The following is a 21,673-nucleotide window of genomic DNA, read 5'->3' as shown; positions in this document are numbered from 1 at the left end:
AATTCAATTGATTTTATAGATTTTGGGGTATATATTTTAAGAAATTATAAGGTTAAGTATGATATTAATTAAACATTTAAAGGACTATTTAAATATTCTGTCAGGACAAAATTAAAATGATTTAAGCAAATGAGGGACTTTAGTGATATTATCCAATCATATAAATTTATATGGAGAAATCTAACAGTGGTGATAACAGCTGCTCCGTGACAGAGTTAGGTGTCTCTTTCGTTGGTGGCTAACGGCGACATCCGGCGGTAGTCAAATCCTCTCTAGTATCCGACTGCGTGGCTTCAGTTTACAGGCAATTTCAAACGAGTCCTATGGACCACGCGCGTCCTCTCCCTTCCGTTTTCTGTAACCCTTTCAAAATCGTCGACGGTCTCACCAGTTCATCCGCCGGAAATTTAGGTCATTTTCATCGTTTCAAATACTGATTATTAAACCTAATAGAACATATGTATGAATATTTTTTAATTTTTTAATTTCACAGATGAGATTGCCAAGTTGTTCCCAAATCTGTTCGCAATGATAGGCGAAATTAGTGCCAAATGATGTTGATTATGCTTCAAGCAGATTAGAAGTTGAAAACTGAAGTCGTATTTGTTTGGGTTCTAGGCGACAGGTGAACACAATGTGTTCATCTGTGAAGTTGTAGTCTTAAAGCGTGATTTGCTTGAAACGTTGTTTGAAAAATGTGATTTTTGTGTTTTGTTGCTAGATTACTTGATCCGATTTAGTAGAGGTTCAACAAGGATCATGAAGTGCAAATACATTGAATGGCATCTGAATATATTTATCCGGAAAGAAATCTGGTACGGTTTAATTTGTATTTCAACTTGTGCGAATAATAATTTGATAGTGTATTGATATGGAAATAAATTGTTTATATTTTTAGAAATTTGCTTTTGAATATATTATAAGTTCTAATAGTTTGCTATAAAAATAATTATACCAATAATTAGACAATGTAGCTGGTGGTTTTATTGAAATTGATAACGGTAGAATTTTAAGCATGTGTGCGTTGCATGTTAAGGTTACATGATTGAAACTCATGAGACTATTCTCTTAATGATAGGATGATTTGGATGGACTTTGTTTTAAGACTATTCTTATATATAAGGCTTGTTGATGTAATGATGGATTATAAAAGTCTTGTTTTTATCGGTTTTTAGGCTTAGTCAGTTATGAGCTCAGTAGGGGAGAGGTGTTCGAGTAGGGACTCAATGTATTTTTAAAGCTTGTCCTTCTCCTGTAGTCTTGTTTCTTTTTAAAGCCTTTTTTTTTCTTCTTTTTGGGTTGTTTTTCATTTTGGTCAAAGCTTTTGTGGTTCAGAAAGCTAGAAATGGAAATGCATGTTAGATGCTGATCTTATATTCGTATACAACGCACAACTGTTTAAAGTTTTTTGGGTTCTGCATGGTTTGGGGCTTTGATGTGTAGTGGTAGTAAAAGTGAAACCCTTTAACCCTTTAGGGTATGTAACATTAAAGTTTAAGCATCTTCATTAACTGTTGGAATTGACTACTGTATGAATTTATGACTGGGTGAGGCTGACCATGACTAGCAAAGCAGAGTTTTTGGTTATTAGGGAACTGCAAGTTTGTGAATTTACTACTAAGTGTAGTGGGGATAAATATGTTGAAGGGGAGCAATGGCATGATTATAAATTTTGGGTTATTGCCAACAAGTAATTTTGTACTGCTCGTTTCTTCATTTCGGTCATACATCTCAACAGTGGCAATAAGGAGCTATGGTAAAAATTGTTTAAAAATTAATAGAGTACAATAGATAAAAACATGGAGGATAGAAGTGAGAAAATCATAACTTCAGGGTACACATGATTGTGAGAATGTTAAAACGGACAAATGATGTGCTTGAATATGCTGCAAGTGCATGATTCAGAAGAAATATGTAAATCAATTAATATACTTGTCTCTTAGTCACCTTAGTGTAAGTCTTTGGGGTTCTGATTGCTACTTTTTTATGTTTCTTGCATGCCGTCAGTCACTAATTGAAGTTTGTAGTTCAAGAGATTTTTGAACTTTATCACCTTTGTCCTATATGGATTCTTTTGAGCAAACATTATTTAGTCAATGCTCAACTTTACTATATGTGCTCATAGGTGTCGGAAGTTCAATCTTTGGCCACTAATATATTGATTTGTTGTTTTTAGGAATTTTACTTGATCCTGACAAATGCAGGCTACTTCCCTTAGGAGAGAAAACATAACTGGTTTATGACATTGCCCAATATGGCAATTGCCACAGAGATTCTTAGCTCATTCAGCCACTGGAAGCTTCTTGAAATCGAACAGAGGCTATGCTGAACTTCGAATGGTAGGCTTTACTAAAGTTAGTTTTTCATAAGTCTTTAAGGGATAGCATGGATAATTTTCCTGCCTCTTTGGCCAAAACCCAACAACTGAAATTTTGTTGTATTTTTTCAATTAGTTATTGTGCATGCTCTTAGACTTTCATTCTCCAATAACATCAATTTAAATTTTCTTCCATCTACTATTAAACAATTGAGTTGCTGATCTGATGATATATTTGCTTCTTTATACAACAGATTTAGTTTTATCTTTGTCTACAAAAACATCTCATTTCATTTTTTAAATGTCATTAGGAAATCTTGCTATGTATAAATGTTGACTTTGTTATCCTCAATCGCTAAGAAAATCAAGTTGACAGCTTGTTTCTTGGCTACTGCTTGAAGCAAGGAACACATACACAGGTATCATTTTCCATGAAGTTTTGGTTTTGATATTTTCTCTATTCCTACTATTCTATCTATTCTTTATCTCTGCTCCTCCTCCACTATGACTTGGGAAATAAGGGTTTGTACAAATCTTCTTTTGATTGGGATATGTTTTTCTATAGGTTGCTGGCAAACACTAAAAGATATCGGAGACTACATTGTAGATGTAATCTGTAAACTTGCTGGACTCAGTCACAATCATGGAGCCATATCAGTCCAAAAGGTTAATTGATTTCATTCCTTAGGATACTTCTGTCAATCGTATAATATACAATTCTGTATTTAACTCATTTTCCTTTGGAGTGTAATTCTAGAAGTCAAATAATACTTTCTTGCTAATTCCTGTATTTCTATTTACCTCATTGTCTCCTCTTTTATTATTTCAGGATAACTCTTCTGCTTGATTCCACAGGTTGCATCAATGTCTTTTTCATCTTCTTCATTTTCGGTAACGCAAGTTCAGATTCTTTTTCACTTTTTTAATTCCTTTAATTTAATCTTTTTTTATAGGCTCTTTACAATTGCCTTTTGTTTGCTTATTGCAAATGTGGCCCTAAAGCATGAGTCAGCCTAACACTTGACTATGCAATTATAGCATTTCTCTTTCATATATATTATTATTATTTTCTTGAAAATAAAATATTATTAAAAATAACAACTCTCCTAATCAATTCACGGCTAAGAGGAGAGATCATAGAGTTTCAAATTATCCCCTAAATTAGAGAACTTGCAACAGCATTAAACTTTCATAACTCTTGAATCTCATGCTTCAGGATCCTATGAAAGAGTACTTAAAACTTTCAAGCATATCCAATAAGATTCTCACGCCCAGATAGCTAAGGATTGAATTGATTTAAAAAAGGGCATCATAAAAGCATCACATTTAATATCTCTGTAAGAACTTGGATATTAAAATCAAAATTAAATCTTATATACTTTTTATGTTTCTTGCATGCTATCAGTCGCTAATTAAAGTTTGTAGTTGAGATTTTTGAACTTTATCACCTTTGTCCTATATGGAGTTTTTTGAACAAACATTATTTAGGCAATGATCAACTTTACTATATCTGCTCATAGGTGTCTGAAGTTCAAACTTTGGCAACTAATCTATTGATTTGCTGTTTTTGGGAATTGTACTTGATCCTGACAAATGCAACCTACTTACCTTGGGAGAGAAAACATAACTGGTTCATGACATTGCCCACTATGGCCAAAAAATTGCCACGGACATTCTTAGCTCATTTAGCCACAGGAAGCTTCTTGAAATCAAACCGAGGCTATGCTGAACTTCGAATGATTCGTAAGTCTTTGAGGGATAGCATGGATAATTTTCCTGCCTCTTTGGCCAAAACCAACAACTGAAATTTTGTTGTATTTTTTTCAATTAGTTATTGTGCATGCTCTTAGACTTTCATTCTCCAATAACATCAATTTAAATTTTCTTCCATCTCCTATTAAACAATTGAGTTGCTGATATGATGATATATTTGCTTCTTTATACAACAGATTTACTTTTATCTTTGTCTACAAAACCATCTCATTTCATTTTTCAAATGTCATTAGGAAATCTTGCTATGTATAAATGTTGACTTCATTATCATCAATCATTGAGAAAATCAAATTGAAAGCTTGTTTCTTGGCTACTGCTTGAAGCAAGGAACACATACACAGGTATCACTTTCCATTAAGTTTTGGTTTTGATATTTTCTCTATTCCTGCTATTGTATCTATTCATTTCTCTGCTCCTCCTCCACTATGACTTGGGAAATAAGCGTTTTGTACAAATCTTCTTTTGATTGGGATATGTCTTTCTACAGGTTGCTGGCAAACACTAAAAGATATGGGAGACTACATTGTAGATGTAATCTGTAAACCTGCTGGACTCGGTCACAACCATGGAGCCATATCACTCCAAAAGGTTAATTGATTTCATTCCTTAGGATACTTTTGTCAATCGTATAATATACAATTATGTTTTTAACTCATTTTCCTTTGGAGTGTGATTCTAGAAGTCAAATAATACTTTCTTGCTAAATCCTGTATTTCTATTTACCTCATTGTCTCCTCTGTTATTATTTCAGGATAACTCTTCTGCTTGATTCCCCAGGTTGTGGGAAGACTTCCCTTTTGAGGGCTCTCTCAGGAAATCTTGACATATCTCTAAAGGTTATTAAGAAACTGCAAGTTTGTGAATTGACTACTGAGTGATCAACTTTTACTTTTCCAGAATAGATTCCTAACCATATATCCTTTATTTATTTTCAGTTAATTTATCAATCGACATCGTGTGCTAAGTTTAGGTTCTGTTTTCTTCAACAGGTGACAGGGGAACTATTGATATTATTGCTCAGAAAGTAGTAATTTACTGTGGATAAGTGTTCTGAGAAACCTGAGTTGGAAGTCTGTAGTTTACGAAGTTCATCTTCATGAGCTGAGCATCCTGGAATGCACTTTCAGAAATCAAAAAACGTCTCAAATCTTAAGAAACTAAATTCAATTTCATTTTCGTGTATTTTTTAAGGCATTACTTTGCAGCGCCTCTTTCACATTAATTTTTGAGTAATGCAAGTTCTAATTCTTTTAAATCTTTTTCACATTTTTAATTCCTTTAATTTAATCTTTTTTTATTGGCCCTTTGCAATTGCCTTTTGTTTGCTCCTTGCAAATGTGGGCCTAAAGCATGAGTCAGCCTAACACTCGACTTTGCAACTATAGCATTTATTAATATTTTCTTGAAAATAAAAGATTATTAAAAATATCTTCTTAATATTTATTAATTTATTCAATTCCAGAATTAATGCAAAACAAATAAACTAATATATATATATATATATATATTCCAAATTCATCGACATGAACAGTTCTTAAATGGTATATTAAAAATTAAAACAAAGTTCACATTCTATAGGAATTATTTCTTTTAAGTTTAGAAAATTACTTTTTTTCATGATTAGGACAAATTCCCTGAGCCATAGCACATAATAACCCTATAACATATTCATTATTTGAATTTAAGTCTTATAATCAACTCCGAGTTGTTAGATTTGTACAAACATACTTTAGTAGGATTCTGAAGTCATTATACTGATAGATAAATGATTTTCCAGTAGTCATCCAGCAAAGAATGGGCAGAGAAAATATTATGCTAAACAAAACATCTTAAGATAATGCCAAATTTCAGCCAAATAACAACTCTCCTAACCAATTCAGGGCTAAGAGGAGAGATCACACAGTTTCAAATTATCCCCTAAATTAGAGAACTTTCAATAGCATTAAACTTTCATAACTCTTGAATCTCACTAGAGCCAACAAGCTTGTCGAGACTACAGGATCTAAGAATACCAAGAAAAGATGAGAGCCACTCAGTAGAGTCAGCTTGCATTAAACATTGCAACATCCCCTATGTGATAATCATGATCTACTTCAAGGTAAGTCTTTCAATCCATACTTCACCTGATCCAATCATTCCTCTCCTCATCAAGCTTAAAATTGCTCAAACAAACTCAACAACATCAATTATTAGAATTCACTAAAAACCTATTTTACTAATGCACATATACCAAATATCCATCACAAGCTTAAAAATTACAGTTTCTTTTGCCATGATAGTTCTTATAACATATATCTACTCCATCTCATCCCAACACTACTACACAATGCAATTTAAATTCACATTAACCAAGTTCATCACGAAATCATTTACTGTTTCCATCTTTTCCAAGATCGTCATAATTGCAATCCTAATTTTTTCCACCCCTCTACATAACGCGAGAAAATTTCAGATTTGATGAAATTTAATTTTTCAATTCCTTCACTTTAGCAGTGACTCACTGTTTGACGGCGCAGCCACTCCTAGGAAAAATATGTAGGTTTAATGGCATAGACTGAGGACAACCCTTTAGTCAAGGTTTCCAAGGAGACAAAATGATCACTTAAAATATACCTGAACCAAAAGAGTAGATACATAAAATCAGAGTAAACCAAATCTATGCCGAATCAAAAACAAATTAGAAAGAATAAAATCCTTATAAGAACATCAGACTAGACCAATTACAGACAAGACAAAACAAGTGGAAAGAGGAAAAAGAAGCTTGCCTCGTGAAACCAATGATGGACGGTCAATAGCAAAATTTGGAAAAGCTGAGAGCGGCTCAATATTATCATGGCCAGCATCTAGAAGAACTCTATGAGTAAAATAATAACAATCCAACATCAAAGAGTTAATCCAAAAATTAAATTAAAGCAATTGCCACCGGACTTTGTCTGCATGGCCAGGTTGATCCCGGTTTGGACTAGAACTGCTTGTGGCAGCACTTGCAGATCACAGCTTGTCAACTCTCGGCCTTATGCTGATTTGCTACCATCATCCCTTTAAACACAATACAGCATTTTTAGAAAACTACTATCACATTGGGGACAAAGGCTCTTCGAGTAGCAAACAAGAGTACTGTAACTATTTCATCCAACGTTTTTTTATTTAAGAATCTTATGCTTCCAAACTGCCTTTAAAAATCCTCAATTTAGGAAAGAAATCTGAATCCAATAAAGATGCTATTGCTTTCAGAATAAGGAAAACAAACTATAAAAGAATGCACCAACAAATTGCTTAGTATTCTTTTCTTTTATACAGATAGGGACCATATATATTATGGATAAAAAACAACAAGTGCTAAAATGCAATTAATTCAATTAGAACTTAAAACTGAAGAGGGCAGAAGGAACACTTACATTCAGAGAAGAGCCAAGTAGCCAACAAGCTGGTGGAGAAAATATCTCATATAGCTGATAATTACAATCAATATCTGCTTCCAATTGGCACTTTACACCATAAGTGATCTATTCACAATTGATATATTAATATCTATAATTGATATACCAGAACCGATGACCTCACAATTGAAGTCTATATTGATATCACTTCGGCTATTTTTCATAACCACAAGCCGATTGTTTCCAATCCTCTACACTACCACAGGCAGTTTAAATTAGCTATCGCTGCAAATCATGACCAATTTAATGATTGCAACGTCTCATAATAATAATCAACTTCAAGGTCAATTCTTTCAGCTAAATAAACAAGTTTCCATTAACATCCAGAGAATTCACCCGATCCCATCATTCATATCCTTATCAATCTTAAAAATGCTCAAACTAACTCAACAATATCTATTATTATGAATTCAGTCAACTATTTTTCTACTTACATAATACCAAATATCCAAAAACCTTTCAATTTTGGTATTGAAGCCATGATCATAATCGCAAACCATTGTGTTTCATACAACCATCAGCTTAATAGTAGTGCAAATCATGAACACAGAATGGAATTTGATTTTTTTAAATTCCCACAAGGATTGACTATGCGCGCTGCAAACAACAAGTATAGGACTTTTGATGGAATTTGATTTTCTCTAACTTCTACCATCTACTTGATTTTGTTGATTCACCTGTGTTGGGTGGGAGGTTTGATGGCAAAGAAACTGTGAATCTGCATCATAAGAGGAGTGGAGGCAGTAAAGTAAAATTTCAGTACAAGCACTTGCCCCTTAGAAAGACACTCAAATTCATATACAAGATGTAAGAACAAATAAATTGCATACATAAAACAAATGTAAGAGGAAACGAAGAAACATGCCTTGCGAAAAGAATGAGTGGCCCATAGAAGCCAAACTTGGAAAAGCTAGAGCAACTCAATAGTATCATGGCTTCTGGGAAATCAGGACCAGCATCCATAAGAATTCTATGAGCTAAACAAACACAGTCCCACCTATGAAAGGAGTCCCTGTTGATTCAACATGGCCATATTTTCGTCTTCTTTGCATGGATTTTCTTGCTTTTGTAGTTTAATATTGTGTTGGTAGGGAAAGTGATACTGCCAAAGGGACTTCTTGTGAATTCTCCATCCTCTGAAATGCGACCCTTTCTCGTCGTGTCTACGGCAACGAAGTTCCTCCCAGGGGCACTGGCACTAGCACCGGCACTGTCTCATTCTCATTCTCTTCCATTTTCACTCTTCAAACAAACCAGAATGAACAAAGAGGTTAGTACGCTTCCAAAAGGCTATAAAAAATCCTCAATTCAGGAAACAAATCTGAATCCAATAAAGATTTTATTGCTTTCACAATAAGGAAAACCAACCATAAAGAACCATAAAGATTTTTTATAGCCAGAAGCTGATTGTTTCCAATCCTCCACACCACCCCTAGTTTAAATTAGCCATCACAGCAGATCATGACCAATTTATTAATTGCAACATCTCGTAATAATAATCAACTTCAAGGTCAATTCTTTCAGCTAAACAGACAAATTTCCATTAACATCCAGAGAGATCTTGAATTCGAAAGAAAAGAATTGTTTTCCCACACCAATAAATAAAAATTTATCCTCCAACCCATACTTCACCTGATCCCATCATTCATATCCTTATCAAGCTTAAAAATGCTCAAACTAACTCAACAATATCTATTATTATGAATTCACTCAACTAGATTTCTACCTATTTAATTCAATTTTGATACTGAAGCTATAATCATTATCTCAACTTCATTGTTTCTCATCTCTTCGCACAACACAACCATCAACCTAATAGTAGTGCAATCACGACCACGGAATGGAATTTGATTTTTTTTTTTTTTTAAATTCCCTGTTATAGCAATTCAGGCTATAAACTAGTACTGTTGCAAATCATGAACACAATGCACCTATGAAAGGTGTCCATTTGCGCGTGTAAGCTGAAGCAGCAGTATCGGCTCTTATCCATGGCTGGCAATTGACAGAGAATTGAAACCCTAAAACTAACAACATACAGGAGAAAGGAGAAAGCATCTAATATAAGATAGAGTGGAGTTATGTTGAAGTACATTTGACACCTTTGGGTTTATGAAAATTACAATTAAATCCTAGTTTCAGATATTGGTTTGCTACCAACCTCGAAAGTTAAAAACATAAAATTCGAGAACCACAGCGTAAATAGAAAAGTATTTTTAAAATTATAAAATTAATATTTTTAAATATTGAAATAAAACTAAATTTTTTAGATTATATGATAATTTTTTTAAATTAATCAAAACACAAACTTAAAACATTTTGATTAATTGGAAAATGTTGATTTACTACAGATTTAATTGATTTTGTTTTTGATGTCTGTTCTTTAAAGAAATTTATTTTGTTAATGAATGAACATTAATAATTATTGTCTTTAGCTTAACGTTTAAACAATATTGTATCATATAATAATTTGTGCTAATGAATTCCTTCATATTGATATCCAAAAATATAATGTTTAAAAATAACTTAGCCGGATTATAAGTCCAAAAATCGGCGATAGAGTTGAGGTTAATCATCGATACATTTATGAAACATTGATGTTATTGTTTGATAAAAATTGTAAAAATTCTTTGATAATTTCTCTAAGCATAAGGTAGTTTAAGGTAATTTGTAATAAAATTTGGTCATGAAAATCCACTTCTCCCTAACATTTGGTCCTCAATAAACATCATGATGGCAAATTGGTCTTTGTTATCATCAATAAACCAATTTGTCATCATCAATAAGGAAATTGCTCTTGATATCCTAACATACCTTTGCGGATATTTAACTAATCCAAGTACAAATCTTTACTTAATTTCTTAACCAGATAATAATGTAACACTTTAAACTTTGGTATCCAATGTATTTGGGTTTCCCAAGGATATTTTGAGCATGATGAATTATTATGCAGCACAATGAGTCAAAACTTTACATAAGAGGTTTTTTATATTTCGTTATACCTTGTTTTCGTATCAGCAATTCCAATGCTCACAGGATCTTGTTGAAGAATCTTCAATTTACTTCCCTCGAGTCTCGCCCTTGACCATTGGGGAGAGTTCTTGCGGCGTCCACCATGTATACTTTGGAGCCACTAAACAAAATCTCCACTGTTTATTTGACCACCAAGACTTGGATGGTCAGGCTTGAAGAGACCAAGCCTAAAAAAGTCATTCTCGAAGATCCTCTCTTGAGAATATACGTTAATGAAGTGGCCAAGAAATTGCCACGGTGTCTAAACTTCATAAGTATCGAGTCAAGGAAATAGCAAAATCTTACCCCCTAGAATTGGTTTCTATTGACAATGACCCACAATTGTGAGCATATACTGTACTTGGAAATGTAAAGAAACAAGCAAGTGAAGAATTGAAGTCCGTATAGAAACAAAATAGATTTTTATATGAATCATATCTAATACAAATGAAAATGATCTAAGGCTAAGACAGTGAACAGACCTGCAGTTGGTCTGTTAATAAAATAGGCACACTTGGAAAGGATAAGAGCGACTCAGTAGTATAATGTCCTTTACACGGATCTGCATCCGTGAGAACCCTATGTGCTAAATGAACACAATCCCATTTATGCACTTTGGTGGTTACTCACTATTTGAAGGCGCAGCCACTTCTAGGAAAAATATGTAGGTTGAATGGCATAGACATTAGACTGTGGACAACCCTTTAATCAAAGGTTTCCAAGGAGACACAATGATCACTTAAAATATACTTAAATCTACACCGAATCAAAAACAAATTAGGAAGAATAAAATCCTTATAAAAACATCAGACCACACCAATTACACATGAGATAAAACAAGTGTAAACAAGAAAATTTTCTTTTATGAGATTTATAATTGATTATTTAATTTTAAGAGTTTTAAGGTTTAGGTATCACAAATTTCTTCAATGAAAATTTGTGATATTGGGTGTTTTGTTTTTAATGAGAATGACACAACATTTTTCTTCTTCAAGATGTATTTAAAAGTGATTATTTGATTATAGAAGTTTTGAGATTTTGATTCTTAAACAAATTAACCGATAAATGTATGATAACGATATAAATTGATTTGGTCTCATACTTTATTATTAATTCTAATTAATTTTAATTTTTTTAAGTGCACAAATAAACATTGACATAAAAATAGGACAGAAGAAGATGAATAATTTTTTTTTATCAAGATTATATCCCACTGAAACTTAAATATGGGGGCTAAAAAGAAAAATAGTGGGCCTAAAACATTTCCCCAAAAAATTTGCCACGGTAGTTTGGGTTGGGCCTATTACTCCTGAGCCTAAAATTAAACTTTTTTCTCCTTCTATTTCTTGTTAAAAATATGAACAGCTATGGGTTGGGCCTATTACTCAAGCCTACAATTAAACTTTTTTCTCCTCCTATTTCTTGTTAAAAATATGAAGATGAGACAAACACTTTAAGATTTTTTATCATCTCCGAAATCTTGAAGGTCTAGAAGTATTGGATTGTCGATATTTGATGATCTCTCTATTGTGATCCTCAGCATCTATCCAAAATCTAAAATGTCTAGAGGTATCATATTGTCATAGATTGCTAAACTTAATAACATCTTCAATAGACAGAAGCTTAGTGCGATGAAGAAAAATGACCATAAGAAGTTGCGAAACAATGATAGAAATAATAGCAAATAAAGGAGATGCAACAATATGTGAAATTCTTTTGAAATTCTTTTTAGAAATGTGAAAATTGAGAGAATTTTTATTAAAATCAACTAAACTGATTTACAAGGGTTTATAAAATGCAGTTCAAATAAAGGTTGTCAATCTTTATGAAATCAATATAATCCATCAAATTAATTACCAAAAAACAAAAAACAAAAACCACAATTGAACCTAATTTCAGCCGTTGGATTGACCGAAATCTTCTTTCTTTTTTCAGCTTCGTTGAAGAAGAGAAAACAACAGACCATCAAGCACCAGAACTTTTTAATTCTTCTAACTGCAGAAGCTGTTTCAATTCACATTTTCTTGAATGGAAAAACGTCGCCGTTTTATGCTAAACTAATGGACTTAACAATGACAAGTTGCCGTTAGTATTCTTTTCTCATGTTTTAAGTTGACTTTCGTCAGCTTCTGTTACTTCTACATCCTCCATCAACCTCAAGCAAAGCAGAGAGTATCCTGCTGCAGCTTCCAGTCTTAACTTCTGTTTCTGATGCAAACATCCCAGCATTCTGCAGTAGTAACATAAGAACCCAGAATCCTAACTTTTCATTTCTGCTCTGTTGAAATCCTGAAGCCTATTCAACCAGCCAATTTATCCTCCCTGAATCAGACTGTCATTCTTCCAAAAAACACAAAGCTAAGCTTTCCTCCCTGAAACAGGAAGGATCCTCTCTACACCAGATTGCTATCCTCATTCTTCAGTGCTTGCTGAACCATTTCCAGGTTTTTTTTCTTCCTGCAACTCATCCTCAACTCCTCCTTTGAGCTTGCTTTGAGATAACATTCACTGAATTTTTTTTTTCTTTTTAGTGTCAGTATATCAATAGACAACAACCCTGATCAATCATGTGGTCATGAAAAGATTGTTTAATTATAATGTATTTCATTTCGAGAATACAATTTGTATGCTTGTCAGTTTAAAAGACATGTCTCTTTGTTTTCAATCTTCTCTTCAAAATCTCTCTTCCATTGTTTATGTACTGATGAAAATAATGTACTTAGCATGACATATTGCTGTTTATTTATTGTTTGATTAATGATAATTGTGAGGCAGAGTCGATAGAAAATTTTGAAGGAAAGCTAGTAATTTCCCTGAAGACAAACAAGTGAAACTGCTGCAGCTTGTAACAGAATCAAAGTTTGAATTTATGGCCATTCATCTTCATCATTTGGTGTTGTTGTAGATCAAAGAATAAATCATCTGCAATTTCAAGTCAATACGAAAGTGGTAAAGTCACCGTATGGTACCCTTGGGAATAATAGGAGAAACTGTTACTTTGATAATTATTTTAATACATACCAACCCTCTGGCTTCGTACAAGTACTGAAAGTGAAAAAGAAGATTTGAATATAATCTAGGGAATTTCATTTAGTTAGTAAGCTTGTAGGAAATTAATATGTAACATATATTTTCTGGCTAGCTTTTGTATCTTTAAAGATCTTTTGAAAATTATTAATTTTTTTTGCATATAACTCTATTATGTAATTCATGTTGGTTGCAAAATCAGTATGAGAGTTTGAGCATTCCAAAAAAAAAAATTGTATTTTTCAATACCATTCGTATCATATATATGCAACAAATTGAACAGCTATCTATAGCATATTAGTCCATGTTCTCTTTGTTGTATACTTAGCTCAGGAACAGGCGCCCTCAAGCCAAGCAGCAGGATGATTTACTTAAATTTTGTCCCTGAGCTCTAGAAACCGAGTAATTGGCAGTGGCTTAGTTAGTATATCTGCACGCTGGTACTCAGATGAAACATATATAATGCACAAACAACCACTTTTTAGCAAGAAGATCTCTCAAAATGCACATTTATTACAATGTGCATGGAAATATATAAAATTTGAAGCCAAGGTCACATCACATCACTGGTGTAGAGTTGAGTTCAAGTTCTAATTCTTCGAATAAACTACGAATCCATTCTATCTCTGTTGTTGATGCTTGTACCAAAGCCTTGTATCTTGCTTCAGTGGAGGACACAAGGGTAATACCGTTTGTTTCTAAAGCACCATAGATGCCATAACCACAAAGTGGAGATCTCCTATCTGACAAGTCGCTTGCCCAAACTGCCTCTGTTTCCAAAAGAAGATTCCCGTTAGACTTAAAAGACAGTCCATTATGAAGAGTTCCTTTGACACACCTTAGTATACTTGAGCTAACTCCCTCTTATTGACTTTTGTTGACTTAAGACTAACTGTCTTAACTAACTTCTTAATTACTAACTGCAACTGGTTCAACAAGTAAGCTTCTTGAATTGTTTAATCTTCAGCTTGATGCTCGACAGTACTTTCAAACTTTATTGTATTGATGTAAATAGGAAATTCTGCTAAAATATTGGGGAAATTACCAACTTGAGTGCCCAAGTGTCAGCGGAGATATTTTTGCCGACTAAATTATTGTATTCTAGGCAATGGTTTGCAGTGGAAACACATGTTCTCATTTTCAACCGAAAAATTATATTGAGTTAAAGACTCCTGAATACAGTATTTTTTTTTTTTTCAAAATATATTCATGTTAGAGACTAAAGTTAAATATGTGGGTGACAAGCTTTCCTCCAGATGACTAGCATGTTGCACCTAGTCCAGTGCTTGTAGAGATGAGGCTCTGCCGGAAAAGCCACTATTTCGTCAATAAACCCATCTTTGTCTTTGGTGATTAAAGCCCATCGAAAATCGCGAGCCCACGTCACATAATTTTTCGATCCAATGAGTGGTTGCTTGACGAGAACCAGATTTGGTCCATTAGTTGAACAAGAAAAGAGGGATTCACCACGCTCTGGTCGGCGATGATTTGGCTGGATAATCTAGAATTGGTAAGGAAACAGGTCTGGGCCAAAACCTGTATACTCGAATGGATTTGGGCCTATTTGTGGGCCGATGTGATGGAATGGGGGGTTTGGGTTTGTGGGCCTGTTGGGTCAATTTGGTTGTTTGGGTCCATTTCTGTATTTGGGCTTGTTTTAGTGTCTGGGCTCCTTTGGGCGTTTGGGTTGGTTGAATCTAGGCTTGTAGTTGGTGTGATGGGTTCCATTTTTGGTTTGGCAAAGAAGAGGAACTAAACTGGATTTTTGTTTTGCAGGTGAGGCAATAACAGTGGACGAGATTGGACCAAGGAGAGTAGAGCAGTGAGGAAAGATTTGCTAGACAACCTCCTCTGATACCATGTTACAACTGAAGAAGAAGCGGCAAAAGTAGTATTTGGACTACTTAAGACTGCCAGGAAGAAATAATAGAGGCAAGAGTAACAACAAATTGTAGAGAATGTCCAAGAAAAATAAAGCAACGTAAATGGAGAATAATTTCTGTAAAAGTGTTTTTGTGTTGTATTTTCATTGTATCAATGGTATAATTTATACATGAAAGATGTAATCTATAAGGAAACAAAATAAATACAAATATTTACACAAGCAACACATAAATGGAAACAATATTTTGTTACTAATAATATTGTGATCTTGATCACACCAAATGCTGACATTCTATCATCCAGTTGTCAATACTAATGAATAATGAAATTAAAGAAAGGGACATCTCTAGAAAAGATTGCTAATGGTTGCTCATCATCATCTGATAGCTTGTTAATGTGGTGTAATTCTTTATGTCATTTTGTTATACTCAAGACAATCGACAATATTGTTGTCTCCTTGTAATTTCTTGGAATAGTCAAGGATGTCAAAACCTTTAATTTTAAGTAGGATGATAATTTTAAATTATACATGAGTGATGATAATGATAAATTAATTGGGGTCAAACTTCATTTATAAATTTTTTGGCTGTTGTTTTAGAAGTGACTGAATTGAGTAATGGGAAACATAGAAAAGAAAGTTAGGCAGAAAAATAGATATCTTTGGAACTTTTTGACATTCAAAATTTAAAAGCATTACGTAATAGGGAATATATCTTGTTTTTGGGTCAAGTTTCCTGAAATTTTTTTGAATAATATTAACAAGACAATTATTTCTGAAGGCGTTAACTTGCACCCACTTTTCCTTCTCTAGCAACGAAACAAATGAGCTGGGGCCTTCAAAGTAAAGGGGTGAAGATAAGTATTCTAACTATTTAGCTGGGGAAGTTGAGCTGGAATCTTCATTTAGTATTTGATAGACTCTTTTTCAACTAATCTATAGTAACGAAAATGATTATGTCCCTTTCAACTTGATTTGTTAATTTTTCTTAAAGCGTTGTTAATTTTTCTTAAAGCGAAATTAGAGTGAAAAAAAAAAAAATAGAAACGTTTAAGCTCTAGAACTTTTGACCATTAACTCACACTACAGAAATCTTTTTATCAGCTACAGTTTGATGAAATTAATATAGTAGAAGTTGGTGTAATTGGGTCTAATTTTCCATGCGAATATAATCAGTCTTGAGCATAAATAGAAAAGTTTCAACAATTATCAATTTATTCTCTGTAATTTCCAGTCTTACGGTAGACACAAAAATCTAGAAGATGGCATTGGGATTTGGGACGGTCTAAATTAGTTTTCGTGTAATATGCAATTTTTAATAGGATATGATGGGATACTTATGTATGTGGAAGAATTAGCATACACTAACCCAAAATATTTTTTAATTCATCGTGATTTGCGCATAACGAAAATTGATTTATAAATTATGTCACAATAATTTTATAGACTTTTCAAAGATTAAAATAAGTGAACAAAAGACAACAGACTAATCATCAATCCTATAAGAGTTTGAATCTTTGATTAGTATAAGAAAATAAATAGTTCTACATTGACTAAACTATACCTCACTTTTTGTTAACTATCAAACTTATTACATTTTTTTGGTGGGAAACAGTAAAAAACCACCCTTAAGAGTTAAGCCCAAAGGTTATCCAATCCTGTTAAATTTTTATAAAAATTCTATTTTACCTCACTCTAATTAAATATGATAATCTTTTTTTACCTCCGAATAAAATTGAAACCTGATTTATTAGTAATGCAATATCTTACCTAAATTAAGTTATACGTGTGATTGATATTTTTTTTTTTTTTGTGTAATTATTTATATAAAATGCTATTAATATATATTGGTTTATAGTTTTGAATTGAATATTTACAAGTGCCGGGTTCAAAAATTGGAAATAACAAAAATAAATTAAAATATAATATGAAAGTTAGAACAAAATAATAATTTTACATAATTTTAAATTACAAGTTAACGGAAATGGATGACCTTAGGGCTTAAGTCTTCTTCACTTTCCCATTTTGATGTGTGAACAACGTCTTTTCATAATAGTCTCTTCTGCACAAGGATGTAAACCATCACATCACATCTCACTCCAGCTGAAAATCAGAAATGCCTTCTTCATCTTCTCACGTTTTTTGTGCATAATAAAGTATATTTAATTAACTCTAGAGTCTATAGTCCGCCCCTCCTTTTCTTTGAGAATAAATCATTAATGTTTAATGCAACTAGCTAAATATACAGAAAGAACAACCATTTCCTTTGTAGAGACGTCTCTAAGACCCAAGTCTTTCTAAAGTCTAAACCAAAATTTTGGATGAAGGATCCACTAAAAGATGGGTATTCATAGATTCATAAAATATCGTAAATTTGGTTGAAATTTTTTGGTCAAATATAAGAATATTTACTTGGAAACTTTATATGAAACGCGTTTGGTATACGAAAATAAAAGTTATACATGTTACAAATTTTACATTTTTAATATTTATTGTATTATTATTATAATTTTAAAAATTAAAGATTTATTGAGGATTTCTGTTTCACCTAATTAATCAATGATTATTCTCTTCTTCCCATTTTGGTAAATCGAAGCAACATCTTGTCACTCCAGCTGAAAGCAGTACTATGGTTTATAAATCAAACTACAGTTAATAATTTGACTGGGCCAAACGATTTCTGTCAAGTCCGCTCCATAAACTAGCTGCGTGGCGTCAGTTGCTATTGATTTCACATGATTTACATGAACCGTATCTACGACGCTTTTTCTGTAACTTTTATATGTTTTGTTCAGATTTTGGTTTCTTTGAGTAATTGATTTTGTGAGATTTGCTTTAAGGAATTAAATACTAATTTATAAATAAAACAGTTAAAATAAGGTTTTGATTAGTACTGAAAAGTCAGTTATATCGTCTACCTGCTAGTTTTCCATTAACATCTATCACGTTGAGAAACAATTCTATTAATAAAAAATAAGAGTAATGTTACACCCATAATTTCTTTCTACAAACTTTTTTTCATAACTCTAATATGATAATTCGTCATTACAAACTGTTTTTTATAACTCTAACATGATAATTCGTCATTAATCAACTTATAAAATGAATCTCGTCTGTTTGTGTGGATCTCGTCTATCCATTTACAAGCTAACAAATAACAAGTTAACACATCTGAGTTATAAAAAAATATTGAAAACTTAACGGGTCCGTTTGGTTCATTATTCTGATAGTTTTTAGAATAATATTTTTGAAAAAAGTTAAATTGGGCGGGGATTACAATGTAGGATTTGGTAATTAACAAAAATACCCCCTATATTTGTTTATGTACTAAATACTCATATAATAAAATATTAAAAGTTAACAAAAACACCCCCAATCCACCCATTAAATACGGACAGTCGGCCAACACTGTCGGAGGGTGAACGAAGTTAATGTATCGGCGCATGACCGGCTGGATCTTGTCGATCGTGCGCCGATATGGCCTTTTCCGACCAGATCCAGGGTGGATTTGGCCCAAAAAAGCCAGATCTACGCAACGGCCAGATCTGGCTACATTTGGTTGTCAACGACGACCAAAGATACGGCCGTCGTTAACGACTGGCTACGGTCAAAGATTTGGCAGTGGATCTGGCCGGAAAAGGCTAGATCGACGCACTACCGACTAGATTCAACCGGTTGTGCGCTATTATACCAGATTTCGGCCAGCTTCCGACAGTAATGGCCGGAATCTGGTAAATGTGGGTTGTTAGGGTGTTTTTATAATTTCTAAAAAAATATTTGGGGTGTTTAATTAAATTAACAAATTTAGGAAGGTTTAAAGAAAATTGAAAAATATAGAATAATATTTGGAGAATAATGACATTTTACTGTTTAACTTTATTGGAAATATATTATTCAACAAACGGAGTCAACATTTTCTAAAAAATAACTGTCATTCACAATAATAGATAAAAAAAACATAGATATGACAATTGACAATCAGTAGACTCATAAAAATTTAGTGGTTCTTTGGATTTACTTTTTAAATCGTCATGTTAGCATATATCTTAAGATTTAATGGATGATATTTTGTATTTTCACATAAAACAAGGTTAAAATAATCTTTCAGTTTTGATTTGTATCGCCATATCTTCATCTTCAGTTGTCTTCTCTCCCAATCTTTCAGAAACCATTCAAAACGTGCAATAAATCTCCTTTAATCCTCCTCCAAGTGTACAATCAATCTCTCCTCACATTTTTTGGTGCATAATAAAGTATAATTAACCAACTCTACCCCTCCTTTTCTGTGAGAAAATTCATGAACAATAAGTTATATATATAGAATAATCATTTTCTTATGTAGACGTATCTCCTAGTCTTTATAAAATCTAAACCGAAATTTGCCACGTGAGAGATCCATTAAAAGATGGGGAAACGACTTACACCTACCCAAGGTTTGGCAAAACGATGATTGATATCCAAAAGGTTTGAAAATGACAAACAGGTATCTTCCGTCATGTGTTGTTAGTGATTTCCGTTTGCTAATGGTGAAAATACTAGAATGCCCTTGAAAGTTTGATATTTTAGTTTTTTTTAAATTTATAAAAACCCCCCTAGGTTTGCTAATTTAACTAAACACCCCAATATATAAAAAATTTATAAAATGACAAAAACACCTCCATCATCCGCAGTGCCAGATTCTAGTCACCACTGTCGGAATCTAGCCGAAAAATTGCCTTACACCACAAACCGGTCTGATCTGGCCGGTAGGGCGTTGATATGGCCTTTTTCGATAAGATCCACCACAGATCTGGCCGAAAAAGGCCAAATCTACGACAGATTTGGTTGTCGATGGCCGCAACACTCCATCTTTGGCCGTCACTTTTCGACCAGATCTAGCATTTTCCAGTCAGATCTGGCATTTTCCTGCCAGATCCACTGTGGATCTGGCCGGAAAAGGCCAAATTGGTGAATTACAGGCCATTTTCGATGGTGGTTAGACCGTTGTGACAGAGTCCGACCACCATTGAAGGTGGCTGTCGGAATCTAGCAAGTATGAGTGGGTGGGGGTGTTTTTGTTAATTTTTAAACTTTTTTTTGGGGGTATTTGATGAAATTAATAAACTTAAGGGGTCTAAAAGTAATTAAAAATATAGACTAATATTTCTCAAAGGGCATTCTAGTCTTTTCACCATTAGCAAAACGGAAATCAGTAACAGCACATGATGGAATGTACCTGTTTGTTGTTTTCAAACCTTTTGGATACCAATCATCGTTCGCCAAACCTTGGGTAGGTGTAAGTCGTTCGGCCTTAAAAGATAGACATTCTTAGATTCATAGTACCATGAATTTAGCTAAAATTTTATAATACAGAATATTAATTAAATTGATGGTTCACTATCTTACATTTTCTTCCGTCTTTTTTAGACTTACATTTTCTTCCGTCTTTTTTACACTTATAATTCAATTGAATTGATGGTTCACTATCTTGCATTTTCTTCCGTCTTTTTTAACTTATAATTCAATTGAATTGATGGTTCACTATCTTGCATTTTCTTCTGTCTTTTTTAGACTTATAATTCAGTTGAATTGATGGTTCACTATCTTGCATTTTCTTCCGTCTTTTTTAGAATAAGTAGGAAAATTCAAAGATTAAATATTGATGCCCAAATGGTGAGTTTCCAATTTTAAATTCAATTGAAACATAAAAAAAGTCGATGGAAAATCAATAAAGTTGGCAATATAGGACAATCATATAAGAAAATGCTTTTACAAACGTCCATAAAACACGTTGTGATCAATTAAAAGAATCTTTACTTGGAACTCAAACTATATAATAAACGCGTTTCGTTTACGGAAAATAAAGCTTATACATGTTGTATTGCAATATCCTAGTATAAATCTCCATTTTGGCCCTTTAATTACAGAGTTGTATTACAGTATCCAATTCTAATCTAATTATAATGTGATTCAAACTGAGATTGCATTTTTCATTGTCAAATTGCCTTGAATGTTAAAATGTCATTAATTAAAGACCTATATAAAGTCTTAATACAATGGATGTATATGTATCTGACCAATAAGTAAGTTCTTGCATGTCATGCACCATGACGAACACTCCTCACTTAGATGCATAAACTATTTTTTTTTACTCCTTGACTCTTACTACCTGAACTGGTAAAGAAGGAAAGAGTTGAGAAATAACCATTGAACACGTTAAGATACTGAAAGATCAATCTGTACTAA

General features: G+C 33.0%; 1 long non-coding RNA gene across 4 annotated transcripts; it reads left to right on the top strand.

Annotated features, from left to right (window-relative positions):
* The first annotated feature begins 224 nt into the window (after positions 1-224).
* LOC116141757 lies at positions 225-5,323 on the top strand. Of its 4 annotated transcripts, XR_004129877.1 has the most exons (11): positions 225-411; positions 494-625; positions 722-815; positions 2,177-2,339; positions 2,629-2,736; positions 2,883-2,983; positions 3,147-3,208; positions 4,324-4,431; positions 4,578-4,678; positions 4,842-4,926; positions 5,080-5,323. It is a non-coding gene; the product is annotated as an uncharacterized LOC116141757 (long non-coding RNA). The 4 variants fall into 4 exon arrangements; XR_004129878.1 differs by lacking the exon at positions 494-625; XR_004129876.1 differs by having other exon boundaries at positions 494-815.
* Positions 5,324-21,673: the final 16,350 nt, after the last annotated feature.

The sequence above is a fragment of the Pistacia vera genome, unplaced genomic scaffold (genome assembly GCF_008641045.1).
Source record: "Pistacia vera cultivar Batoury unplaced genomic scaffold, PisVer_v2 Contig40, whole genome shotgun sequence".
NCBI classification, from domain to species: Eukaryota; Viridiplantae; Streptophyta; class Magnoliopsida; order Sapindales; family Anacardiaceae; genus Pistacia; species Pistacia vera.
This window is presented reverse-complemented; position numbering and strand designations above follow the sequence as displayed.